Source organism: Delphinus delphis, chromosome 9, assembly GCF_949987515.2.
Source record: "Delphinus delphis chromosome 9, mDelDel1.2, whole genome shotgun sequence".
NCBI lineage: Eukaryota > Metazoa > Chordata > Mammalia > Artiodactyla > Delphinidae > Delphinus > Delphinus delphis.
The window spans coordinates 100,651,833-100,664,473 of record NC_082691.1 but is presented as its reverse complement, the minus strand read 5'-3'; the positions used below and the strand labels follow the sequence as shown (position 1 = coordinate 100,664,473).

General features: G+C 43.0%; 1 pseudogene; it reads left to right on the top strand.

Annotated features, from left to right (window-relative positions):
- The first annotated feature begins 4,694 nt into the window (after positions 1-4,694).
- On the top strand, positions 4,695-5,110 carry LOC132430812 (ubiquitin-conjugating enzyme E2 C pseudogene; annotated as a pseudogene).
- The last annotated feature ends 7,531 nt before the right edge of the window (positions 5,111-12,641 follow it).

Sequence of the window (12,641 nt, the reverse complement as noted above, 5' to 3'; positions counted from 1 at the left end):
TCTGAATGAGATCCTTGCTGGGTAGAGTAATCTTGGTTGTAGGTTTTTCTCTTTCATCACTTTAAGTATATCCTGCCACTCCCTCTGGCCTGCAGAGTTTCTGCTGAAAAATCAGCTGATAATCTTATGGGGATTCCTTTGTGTGTTTTGCTGTTGTTGTTTTTCCCTTGCTGCTTTTAATATTTTTTCTTTGAATTTAATTTTTGTTAGTTTGATTAATATGTGTTTTGATGTGTTTCTCCTAGGGTTTACCCTGTATGGGACTCTCTGTACCTCCTGGACTTGGGTGACTATTTCCTTTCCCATGTTAGGGAAGTTTTCTACTATAATCTCTTCAAATATTTTCTCAGACCCTTCCTTTTTCTCTTCTTCTGGGACCCTTATAATTCAGTCAGAACACACACATTTATCAATTAAGTTCACTGTCCTATATGGGTGCAGTTCGTGGCACCCCTAATCAATTATAACAGTAACCTCAAAGACAACTGATCACAGATCACTGTGATGGAAGGGGGCATGGGGAAGTCATTCTGGCTTATACGTGATTTAACTTGAACTTTATGCGAGCTAGAACAGCCTGTTTTGTGGCGTATTAAATGTACATTGTACATCTGCTTTAACCGTTAAAGAAAAGAATGCATTTAAAAATCACAATGGAGGGAATTTCCTGGTGATCCAGTGGTTACGGCTCTGCACTTCCACTGCAGGGGGCATGGGTTCAATCCCTGGTCGGACAACTAAGATTCCACAGGCTGCACAGTGCAGCCAACAAACAAATAAACAAAAATAAAAATAAAAATGGAATAACTGTGGTTCAGGTATTCAAAATGGAGCCGGGTGGCCATCGTGGATGTGGTTTAAGACACACTCTTGCATCACTGAGAACTTGAATCTGCTGAAATGTATCAAACTCAAGGATACCACCAGCTGTTCTCAAAATATATCTGCTAGCCACTGCCAGCTGCATCTTTATGGCTTCAAGGTTCCCCTTGTAACTATGAAACCATTTTGGTCCCCAACCAAACCTTGCTTAACAAGCGCCTTTACTTCTTGCCAGCTCCAATTATAATTCTTGACAAACAATTATGTAATTTTACGATTTTTGCCTTTTTAAGCCCCCCATTTTGTGGTAGCAGAACACAATTTGTAGCAGAACACAATTCAAATGCCTTTGGATCTGTGTCTCCCAGGCTATAGTTCTCAGTTTGGCTCAGATAAAACTCTTTTCTATTCCTATTGTAGACTGTTTATGGATTGCTCCCATCAACACCATAACAAATACAATAATATTGAAAAAAGTTATAAATATTGTGAGAATTACCAAAATGTGACATAGAATGAGCAAACACTATTGGAAAAGCGGCACTGATAGACCCGCTGCACGCAGAGTGGCCACGAATCTTCAATTTGTAAAAACCACAATATCTGCAAAGCACAATACAAAGAGGTCTGCCTGCATATCTTTCTCTAGTTTTCTGCTTGTTAATGGAAAAAGGTAAATAATAATACGAGTTACTCCATCATAGCCAAAACCAGAAGACTCCTCCCTCATTTCCTCTTTATGCCAAGTATTAATTGAAGACACTAGACATTTGTACTATTGACTTCCCCACATTCTGAATTTTGCTGCTTATATCGTTATGATGTCATTTAACGTGTTCCTCTGCCTCACCATTTTTGTAAACTGGAAGTTAGTTGTGGTTAGTTTGATCAGACAGATCAGAATAAAGTTCAATTTTTTTTACAATGTTACTTAGAGATGATAGTTTATATTTCCATAGGGGATACTCAATGTCTGGTTTTCCCTCTTTTTATGTTACCACTCATTGGTGATCATTGTGTAGATCCATTATTTTAATAGGTATTAAAAATGGTGATATCCTGGGCTTCCCTGGTGGTGCAGTGGTTGAAAGTCCGCCTGCCGATGCAGGGGACACGGGTTCGTGCCCCGGTCCGGGAAGATCCCACATGCCGCGGAGCGGCTGGGCCCGTGAGCCATGGCAGCTGAGCCTGCGCGTCCGGAGCCTGTGCTCCGCAACGGGAGAGGCCACAACAGTGAGGGGCCCACATACCAAAAAAAAAAAAAAGGTGATATCCTATTCTAAAATTTCTTTTTCATTAAGTAGCTAGAATATTTCTATTAGGATATTCTTTCCTTCTTCATGTATTTAGTAACCTGAAGTATAGTTTATGCAGGAAAGACAAGATAAATGCTTGATAAGCACCAGGATATATTACAAATGAATAAATGATTTAAATGTTAGCAAAAAGGAAAATTTTAAAGTCCTAGAAGGAAACAGAAAAGTGTTCCACTACATGTAATCTGTACATGTGGAAGGTCTTTCTAATGGTGACTCAAAACCCAGAACACACAGATAAATTTATTGATTAATTTGCCTATATAATAGTGATACATATCTACATTACAAAAGTAAAATTTGGGGGACTTGCCTGGTGGCGCAGTGGTTAAGAATCCACCTGCCAATGCAGGGGACACAGGTTCAATCCCTGGTCCGTGAAGATCCCACATGCCGTGGAGCAACTAAGCCCGTGCACCACAACTACTGGGCCTGAGCTCTAGGGCCCGCACGTGGCAACTACTGAGCTCACGTGCTGCAACTACTGAAGCCCGCACACCTGGAGCCCGTGCTCTGCAACAAGAGAAGCCACCGCAATGAGAAGCCCACGCACCACAACGAAGAGTAGCCCCCGCTCGCTGCAACTAGAGAAAGCCCGCGTGCAGCAACGAAGACCCAACACAGCTAAAAAGGAATAAATAAATTTAAAACGTTAAAAGGAACATTTTTTAAAGTAAAATTTGAATGACAAGCTAGAAAATAGTATTTGTAACTCATCTAATAGGCAAATGTCTAGCCTCTCTAACATGCAGAGTTCCTAGGAAATTGAAAAATAAAAAACCAACAACCCATTGTAAAAATGGACAAAACAATATAAAGAGAATCAACAGAAAAACAAATATATTAAACATATGAGAATAGGCTTAATGCCACTCACATGGAAAGAAGGGCATAGCAAACAGTTCTTCGATGTGATTTCTCTCCTATTTGGTTTTCAAAACTCAAAAGTATGAGACAAACAGGTGCCTTCGTACTTCATTAGTGAAAATACAAAACTGCATAACACGTGTGTAGGGAAATATAGCAAAGAATGCAATATTATTTCAAATAGCAAAGGTTGGAACAATCCCCAAAGGGCCATCGACTGAGACATGTGAAAAAATAACCCCCTGCATAACTACACAAAAGACTACTATGCAGCTGTATAAAATGAATAAGCAAGCACTCTAGATACTGATATGGGAAGATCTCCATGACATATTGTTACATGAAAAGAACAAGATGTGGAGCTGTAAAAATAGTACACCACTTTTTACGTTTAAAAAGGAGAATAAATTAAGAACATATACTCAGATATGCTTATATTTGCAGAAAGAAACAGTGTAAGTATACAGAAGAAATAAAGTGATTAATTTTAGAGAACTGTGGGAGAATCAGGTGGACAAGGTAGAACCCAAATCTCTTAATATATGCTTTTCCATAATTTTTTATTATGGTAAAAAACACGTAACATGACATACACCCTCTTAACAGATTTTTCAGGGTATAGTACGATATTGTTAACTATAAGAACAAGGTTGTGCAGACCTCTAGAACTTTAGGTATGAGAGCAGGCTGCCCCAATAACCAGAGGTTATTATTATACCTACATAAGATTATTCATACGGAATTTGATTCTCAGATTGAACCTCAAGACTTTTACTATCTGTTTTATTTTAACTCACAGATGTAAGAAAAAAACATGGATTTTTCAGAAACTATCACCCATTAAAACCTTAAGTCTAACACAAACATCAGAAGCCCTAGAAATCATTAAAAGATTTTTGTACTGGAAGGAATTAAGTAGTTGGTAGCTGGATTAATTCCTTAGTTCATTCATTTTTTTAAGAAAGGAACATATTATAATGTAAACAGTTGAAATCAGAGCACTTTTTTTTTTTTGCGGTACGCGGGTCTCTCACTGTTGTGACCTCTCCCGTTGCGGAGCACAGGCTCCGGACGCGCAGGCTCAGCGGCCATGGCTCACGGGCCCAGCCGCTCCGCGGCATGTGGGATCCTCCCGGACCGGGGCACGGACCCGTGTCCCCTGCATCGGCAGGCGGACTCTCAACCACTGCGCCACCAGGGAAGCCCCAGAGCACATTTTGAGGAAGACAAATGAAACTGAAATATTTTGATAAGTTCTTGCAGTGCCTAGGCCACCAAACATGACCCCTGACAGCCTTAGAAAAACCTTAGCTTGCAATGCCGTTGGCTTTGTGCAAAACCATTTTTTAAAATATTTGAATCTGAATGTTACCTTGATTTTTCTCTTTGCTTTTCTCTTGTAACTAAACATATCTTACTTCCCTAAGGACAGATGGGTGCCTCAGACAGACTTTACCCACATTCACGTGCTTAGAAAGACAAAATAGTAAGCGTGTTAATAAAATTTGAACTACTATTCACATTCCAGATGTTACTGTTTAGATTCAGAGCGTCAATGAGCCCCTTCTTCCCTCCACAGCTTTGACTCACAGCCATGCATACAAAGAACTGGCACCGCAGCCCTGCAGCTCCTGTCTTCCTAGCAGCACTGCCTGGGCCTCCAGAGGCAAGAGGCTATGGCAGGAGCTGATGACCCTCAGAATGTCTGATCTGACAGAGGAATTTCTACCTTCCCTGAAGCAGACAACTTTTTCAAATGGGTGGGGACCATCCATGGCACAGCTGGCCAGTATATGAAGACCTGAGGTATATGCTCTCCCTGGAGTTTCCCAGGGGTTATGTGTCCACCACAGTGACGGTCCTCAAACCCTGCTACCACCCCATCGGGGACACACAGGGTAACATCTGTCTGAACATCCTGAAGGACAAGTGGTCCATCCTGTACGACGTCAGGACCATTCTGCTCTCCATGCAGAGCCTGCTAGGAGAACCCGACACCTATAGCCCTTTGAACATATGCTGGCAACCTCTGGAAAAACCCCACAGCCTTTAAAAAATACCTGCAAGAAACCTACTCAAAGCAGGTCTCCAGCCAAGAACCCTGACCCAGCTGTCTGGCTGCTCTCCTTGTATTGTCTTTTTGATATTTTCCTTAGATGGTCTGTCCTTTCCTTGATTTCTGTATAGGACTATGTATCTGAAACTGTGCTGTTGAGGATAGGTTGGGACCTGGGACGCTTTACCAAAGTGCTTGCACTTGGCCCTGGACAAACAGCTACTGCAGCAACAGCATACCAAGAAACTATAAGGAAGTAAAAATAACTGCACGCATGTGCAGTCGAAGTCGGGGCAATTATGAACAATACGATACACTTCTGAGTAGGGTACTGGCATGATCCCTGCACACAGCATCACCAAGGGGGAGGGCAGACCACCTAAGCCACCCCTCCAGCCCGACCCACTGATCTGCCTCTACCCTCACCACACTTAAGGGACCAGCATGCCTTCCTCGGAGAGTGAGCAAGGCCACCTGTTTCTTGTTCACACTCCCTCCTGCTGTAGCACGAGTCCCAATAAAACTTTGCCTGAGTTTCTCACCTGGCTTCTTATCAGTTTCTATTAATTAAAGTGTCCAAGGACCTGGGTTGGTAACAGTGTCATCTTTGTTTTGTTTCTGTTTTTTGTTTGTTTGTTTTTGTTGTTTTGCTGTCTTTTGAGATGATTTTTTTTGAATTTTATTTATTTTTTATACAGCAGGTTCTCATTAGTTATCTATTTTATACATATTAGTGTATATATGTCAATCCCAACTCCCAATTCATTGTTTCTGCTTTTTTTTTTTTTTTTTGTGCGGTATGCGGGCCTCTCACTGTTGTGGCCTCTCCCGTTGCGGAGCACAGGCTGCGGATGCGCAGGTCAGCGGCCATGGCTCACGGGCCCAGCCGCTCCGCGGCATGTGGGATCTTCCCAGACCGGGGCACGAACCCGTGTCCCCTGCATCGGCAGGCGGACTCTCAACCACTGCGCCACCAGGGAAGCCCTCTGCTTTTTAATTTTAAGTCTCTGGTTGAGGCCTTGTGATGAATATATTAAATCAATACATTTTGGATTTGGAAAAAAAAAAAAGACGAGTCAACTGGGCCAACTATCACCTTTTCATCCAAAGCACAGAGCCCCCTAGTGCTGGGGTGAAGAAGTGCAGCAGGAATCAACGGTCATAATGGCATTTCGCAAACCACCTCCCTGAATGGGAGAGGGCTGGTCCAGAGCTGGTCTAACAAACATCCAGACCATGTGAGACTCAGAAGAGTAAACCTGAGGAGGAGAGACTAACCTGAGTCTGCCAGAAACAGATCTTTTCTGGTCAACTTAGAGCATGGAAACAGGGAGCACCAAGCAGACTGCACATGGGCACAGGGGGACCCAGGAACACAAGAGAGGGGATGTGGAGCCTGCTTCCTGATCTGAGGCAAAGAAACTGTTGCCGAAACTCAGCCTCTGTTCACCCGTGCCGAATAGAAACGCGGAGACAGGGTTTTGGGTGACGTAGAAAAGAGTAGCTTTTATTGCTTTGCCAGGCAAAGGGGGCCACAGTGGGCTAATGCCCTCAAGACTGTGTGACCCACCCTGGAGGGGGTAGTGAGGAGTTATAGTGTTCAAGGAGCAGGTGTGATCGGCTCATGGACAATTCTCGGATTGGTTGGCATCAAGGTGAAGTTTCAAGCATCGTCAACCTTCTGGTTCCAACCAGTCTGGGGTCCATGTGCTTGTGGTCAGCAGTTTTCACCTGGTGGGTCAGCTTCCTGTACAAACAACTTAGGGATGTGTGTCAGGACTTTATCTATGTCTTTCGGGGAACTGGGAGTTCCGTGATTCTGCAATGTGGCAGCATTATAGTCTAAATTGTTACCAGTTCCCCAGCCCAACAGCTATTGTCTCTACGTCTTCACATTTCCCAATCATTCACTCTTGAGTCAGCATTTTGCTTCAAAAGACAAGGACTTCTGTACACGGTTTCAAAACACTAGTCCAATGTCTGGATCAGTGGATGTCAGGCTTTCCCCCAAGTTCTTCCCCCTAAATTACTCCTCATTCTATGAGAAGGAGTGAATACTCTTCCCAGGGAGTGGAATTTAAATACGTATTTCTCTCCTTTGGAAACTGAGGTGCAAGCAATTCTCTCTGAAAAGACTAGGGGGTTCTTGGAAAGCTGTTCTTTGAACAGTCCCTCTCAGAACCCAGCTGCCATGCTATGAGAAGCTCAAACTGTATGAAAGACCACACACATGTGGGCCGAAGGGTAACATCCCAGGCATCACTGACCAGCCATGTGAGTGATGCCTCTTGTACATTGCAGCTCCATTGAGATCCCAGATAACTGCAACTCCAGCCAACGTCACATGGAGCAGAACCAGCTCCTGTCAATCCACAGATTCTTGAAAGATAATAAAACGTTGGAAATGTTATAAATAAATTATGACCATATTAGATTATATATTACATATAAATTTAGTTGGCAAAAAAGATCAATGCTTTTGTATTATCCCCAGGACCTCAACCGTACAATCGGATGTATGTTCCCGAAAATAAGGGTACGCCTTATTTTATTAGAGTAAATCTGCACCTGACTTTGGTGGATATCATGAAACTTTAGCCACAAAAGTGTCTACAGCCAATAAAAATTCAGAGCTATAGAATGTAAAACTACTGCTGTGCTGCTAATAGCTAGCACAGATGTTGACAAAACAACAGTTTCCAACTGTGGATAACAAACATCCTTCTACACTGCCACAAATGAAGCAAGTGCAGTAAAGCAACTACCAAAACATGACCCCATTCATGAGTTTGACCTTCTAGCCAAACTCTTGTCAAAGCAAAAATGTGCTTGTTGCCACTTGCTATGTGATTGTAAATCTCACTTTGGAACCGGTTTTGTAATGCAGTCTAGTGAAAGCTTTCATACAGCCATTAGTACTAGATGGGTTTGGAAATCAAGGAGACAAAGGGAGGTGCGGGGTGTAAAGAAAGATATTTTCAAACCAGTGGCCTGTACTTTACAGACTCTGCAGATGAGGAGGGGCACAATGTAACTGCCTTCTACCAGCTTTGCTTTGCATAGGCACAACCTGTAATCAAATGCAGAAATACAGCCGCTTTCTTAGCAAACATTTTCTTAGTATTTCCAGTGGAATGAGTAATTTACAAAGCAGTTCTAAGTGAAGTACCCAGTGAAGAGCTTGGAATGACTTTTAGAAATTCAGCTCTAAGAAACAAACAAGTACTCTTCTCAAGCTGCATGAGAAACCACCCCAGAATATGAAACCACAAAGGCAAAATAACGAGCCATTATCATAAACAGCCCCTACAAAATAAAGAAGAATGAGGCCGAAAGCTGCAAAACAGGAAGCACCTCGCAAAATATCTTCTCTCAGTCAACATCGTGAGACCCTGAGATAGAGGGGGAAAAAGCAGGAACCTGGAGAAGAAACTGAAAGTGTTACCGACCAGGGTTCTTGACCTTCCCCAGTCAATAGAAATTGACCAGAGGCCGGAAGAGAAATTCAGGCAAGGCTTTATCGGGGCCCCTGCTGCAGCAGGGGGGAGGGGGGGAACAGACAGCAGGTTCCCTTGCTTGCTCGCTCCCCGAAGGGGGGCAAGCTTGTTTCTTAAGTGGGGTGAGGGTAGGAATGTGTCTGGGGGTCGGGCCAGAGGGGTGGCTTAGATGTTTTGCCCACCCCTCTGGTGGCGTTGAGTGCAGGGGGCATGCACAGTGGCCTGCTTTTGCTCCCAACACCCTGTTTTTGCTCCAGACTCTTCAAAAGTGGCAGTTGTGGGTTTTTTGGTGTTTTGTTCTTTTTTTGGTCTCTTTGTATCCTTTGGGTCCAGAATTTGCCCCAACTGGGCATGCACGCAGTTATTTTTAGTCCTATATAGTTTGTTTGTATTTTGTAGCTTGAGGAGAGGTGTGTCCAGGTGCAATGTTTGCAGCATTGTAGCAAAGGGTCTCAGGTCCCAGCAGAAGGTCTCAGGTCCCAGCCTGTCTCAAAAGCAATCAAACAACTTGAAACAACAGGCAGCAAACAGAAAAAAACAAACAAAAAAAAACAGTTGGAGAAAATTCAAAAAGAGACAGACCTTCTCCAGGAGCTAGAAGATTTAGAATTGAGTCTTTTAAATATTCATAGAAAACAAGTTGGATACCAGAAATAAGTACAAATATATCTTCTTGTTAAACCTCATGGAGTACCTCAAATATTCTTTGGCCCACATTTGATGTTCATCTTAGTTTATTTAATATTCTGAATACACGGGAAATGTTTCAATGTTTGTTCAATTGATTTTTCCAACCTTTCAATATAATGTGGGAAGGATGAGGAGTAAGGTTTTTTTTTTTTTTTTGCTGTACGCGGGCCTCTCACTGTTGTGGCCTCTCCCCTTGCGGAGCACAGGCCTGGGACGCACAGGCTCAGCGGCCATGGCTCACGGGCCCAGCCGCTCCGCGGCATGTGGGATCTTCCCGGACCGGGGCACGGACCCGTGTCCCCTGCATCGGCAGGCAGACTCTCAACCACTGCGCCACCAGGGAAGCCCATGGGTTTTTTTTCTATATTGACTTGTATGTTTTCTTTATGTATTTTGAGTAATAACCCCTTATCAAGCACATCATTTACAAATATCTTCTCCCATTAAGTAAGTTGTCTTTTTGTTTTGTCGATGGTTTCCTTAGCTGTGCAAAAGTTTTTAAGTTTAATTAGGCCCCGTTCGTTTATTTTTGCTTTGTTTCCCTTGCCTGAGGAGACAGATCCAAAAAAATATTACTAAGACTATGTCAGAGTGTCCTGCCTATGTTTTCTTCTACAATTTTTATGGTTTCCTGTACTACATTTAGACACTTCATCCATTTTCAGTTTGTTTTTGTATACAGTTTGAGAAAATGTTCTAATTTCATTCTTTTACATGTAACTGTCCAGTTTTCCCAATGCCACTTATTGAAGAGACTGCTTTTTCCCCATTGGATATTCTTGCCTCTTTTGTTGTGGATTAATTGACCATATGAGCGTAGGTTTATTTTTTGGCCCTCTCATCTGTTCCATTGATCTATGTGTCTGTTTTTGTGCCAGTACCATACTGTTTTGGTTACTGCGGCTTTGCAGTATAGTCTGAAGTCAGGAAACGTGATACCTCCAGCTTTGTTCTTTTTTCTCAGGATCTTATATTGTAGTGTAGCTCTGCAAGTAATAAATTCTTTCCACTTCTCTTTATCTGGGGATGTTTTAAATTTCTTCTTAATTTTTGAAGAACAGTTTTGCTAGATAAAGAATGTGGGATTGATAGTCTTTTCTTTCAGCATTTTGAATATACCATCCTATGGACCACTGGCTTCTATGGTTTCTGATGAGAAATCAGATGTTAATCTTGTTGAGGATCCCTTGTATGTTATGAGTCACTTCTCTCTTGCTGTTTTTAAGATTCTTTGTCTTTTGTAGTTTGATTATAATGGGTGTGGGTCTCTTTGAATTTTGAATTTATCCTACTTAAAGTTCATTGAGTTTCTTAGATGTGTACATTAATGGTTTTCATCAAATTTTGGAAGTTCACAGCCATTATTTCTTCAAATATTCTTCCTGCCTCTTTCTTCTCTCCTCTGGCAATGTACATCACATTGCTCAGCCCACACATTCCCCACCTCATGCAGGTCCAGTGTCACCTGCTCAATCATGGGTAGCACTCTGGGATTTGTTCCTGCCTTCAAGCTGAAGGGAAGCTCTGGGAAGAGGCACAGAATGTCTTCTAGACTTCATTCTTCCCAGGTACCTGGCTCCAACACTGGTTACATCTGTTTGTCCTTGCTGTAATGACATGCTCAGAGTAGAAGATTCCTGAACTGGCAGAGGCCTAGTGAAGTGACTGTCACCCAGTTTAAAGGTCTTCAGGCATCAAAGATGCAAAAACTTCACCAGAGTCAAGGGATTTAAACATTTTCATTTCCTCTCCATGGAAGCATGCTCTTCCCCCAAGTCAGAAAAATAGAAATCAGAAGGAGGAGGTGAATTCATAATATAATTCATCTTTATTATTTCACTCAACTGAATATATTTACACACACTTACCAGAATCTGTCATATTAAGGGTTATGCAGAGTACAAAAGTATTAATGGTGACAGTCCATGCTCTTATAAATGGGTTAATCTTGAGGTAACCTGATACTTTGAAATTTTTAAAAAGCAGATGATGACATAGATCATGTCCTCAAAACATGTGTAAAGCGGTTAATATTGAAAACATCTGACCTTACATCTAACTGGGAGAAGACTCCATAGTTCTCACATGTCACCCACACCAGGCAGCTCTCAATATAACCTGCTTAGCCGTGAGTAGGACACCACCATCTTGGAACCGTAAGAAGCAACCTTAAGTATGGAGGCTGCATGCCGATGGGTGGGGGCAGAAAGGCAGAAGGAAGCTGGAACGTTGATGCCACACTGGTCTCAGACTGCCTACTCCTGGACTTCTTAATGTAAGACACTATAAACCCCTAATGTGTTTAAGCCATTATTATTTGACCTCTTGGAGATTTTTTGGTTTTTTTTTTTAGCGGTACGCGGGCCTCTCACTGTTGCGGCCTCTCCCGTTGCGGAGCACAGGCTCCAGACACGCAGGCCCAGCGGCCATGGTTCACGGGCCCAGCCGCCCTGCGGCATGTGGGATCCTCCCGGGCTGGGGCACGAACCCGTGTCCCCTGCATCGGCAGGCAGACTCCCAACCACTGCACCACCAGGGAAGCCCCTCTTTGAGTTTTAACCTAATTCCTAAGCCTCAGGGACAAGGAGGGTGGGGTAGAGAGGGAAAAAGAAAGGGAAAGAGAGAGAGAAGTATAAAGGAGTTCTCAATAACTTTTTCTAGAGGAAATCTAGAATTTTACTTAGAATTTTAAATTTTTGCAAGATCGTCTAATCTTGGCAATTTTACCATGCTTCTAATTTTTGTTCTAGTCTATTTCACTGTGAATGATTGGCAATAAAATCTTTTGATACTTCACAGACTCCTGTTCATTTCCTCAGGGACAGCAAAGGAAGGTAGACTAGGTCCCACTTTCCATTCCAGCTTGGACTGGGGAAAGAAGTAAGGAGTAGCCATCATGTGAAGAAAGGAAGGCCCTGAGTGCTGCCGCGGTGGAGATGGAGAGCTCAGGGCACCTGGCAAGCAGTGCTGGGCATCAGAGAGGCCCACAGGAGTCCAGCTTCTCCATTCTGCCACACCCAGGAGTTGACTGGACATTGTCTTACCTTCATGTATCTAAATCCTCTGGTTCTTGTGTGACTCTCTGTATTCTGACCCCAGGCTGGCCTTGGCCTCAGTCCCAGTGTCTGTCCTGACTCTGATCTGTCTACACAGATGAAGTGATTCTTGTGACTTGATTCTGATCCTTAATATCAGCCTAATTAATCTCTGAAGCCCTTGCTCAGATTTTCCCACCTTATTTTTTCTTTCTCCTTTATTATCCCCTACTACCAGCCCCAGCCTGACAATTTATTTACCTACAAAGAGCTGAAGCACCACAGTGCGATGTGCATTCACCTCTCAAGCCCTCAAAGTCATGGACCCTCTTCCCATCCCACCAGTCCTACCATTGCC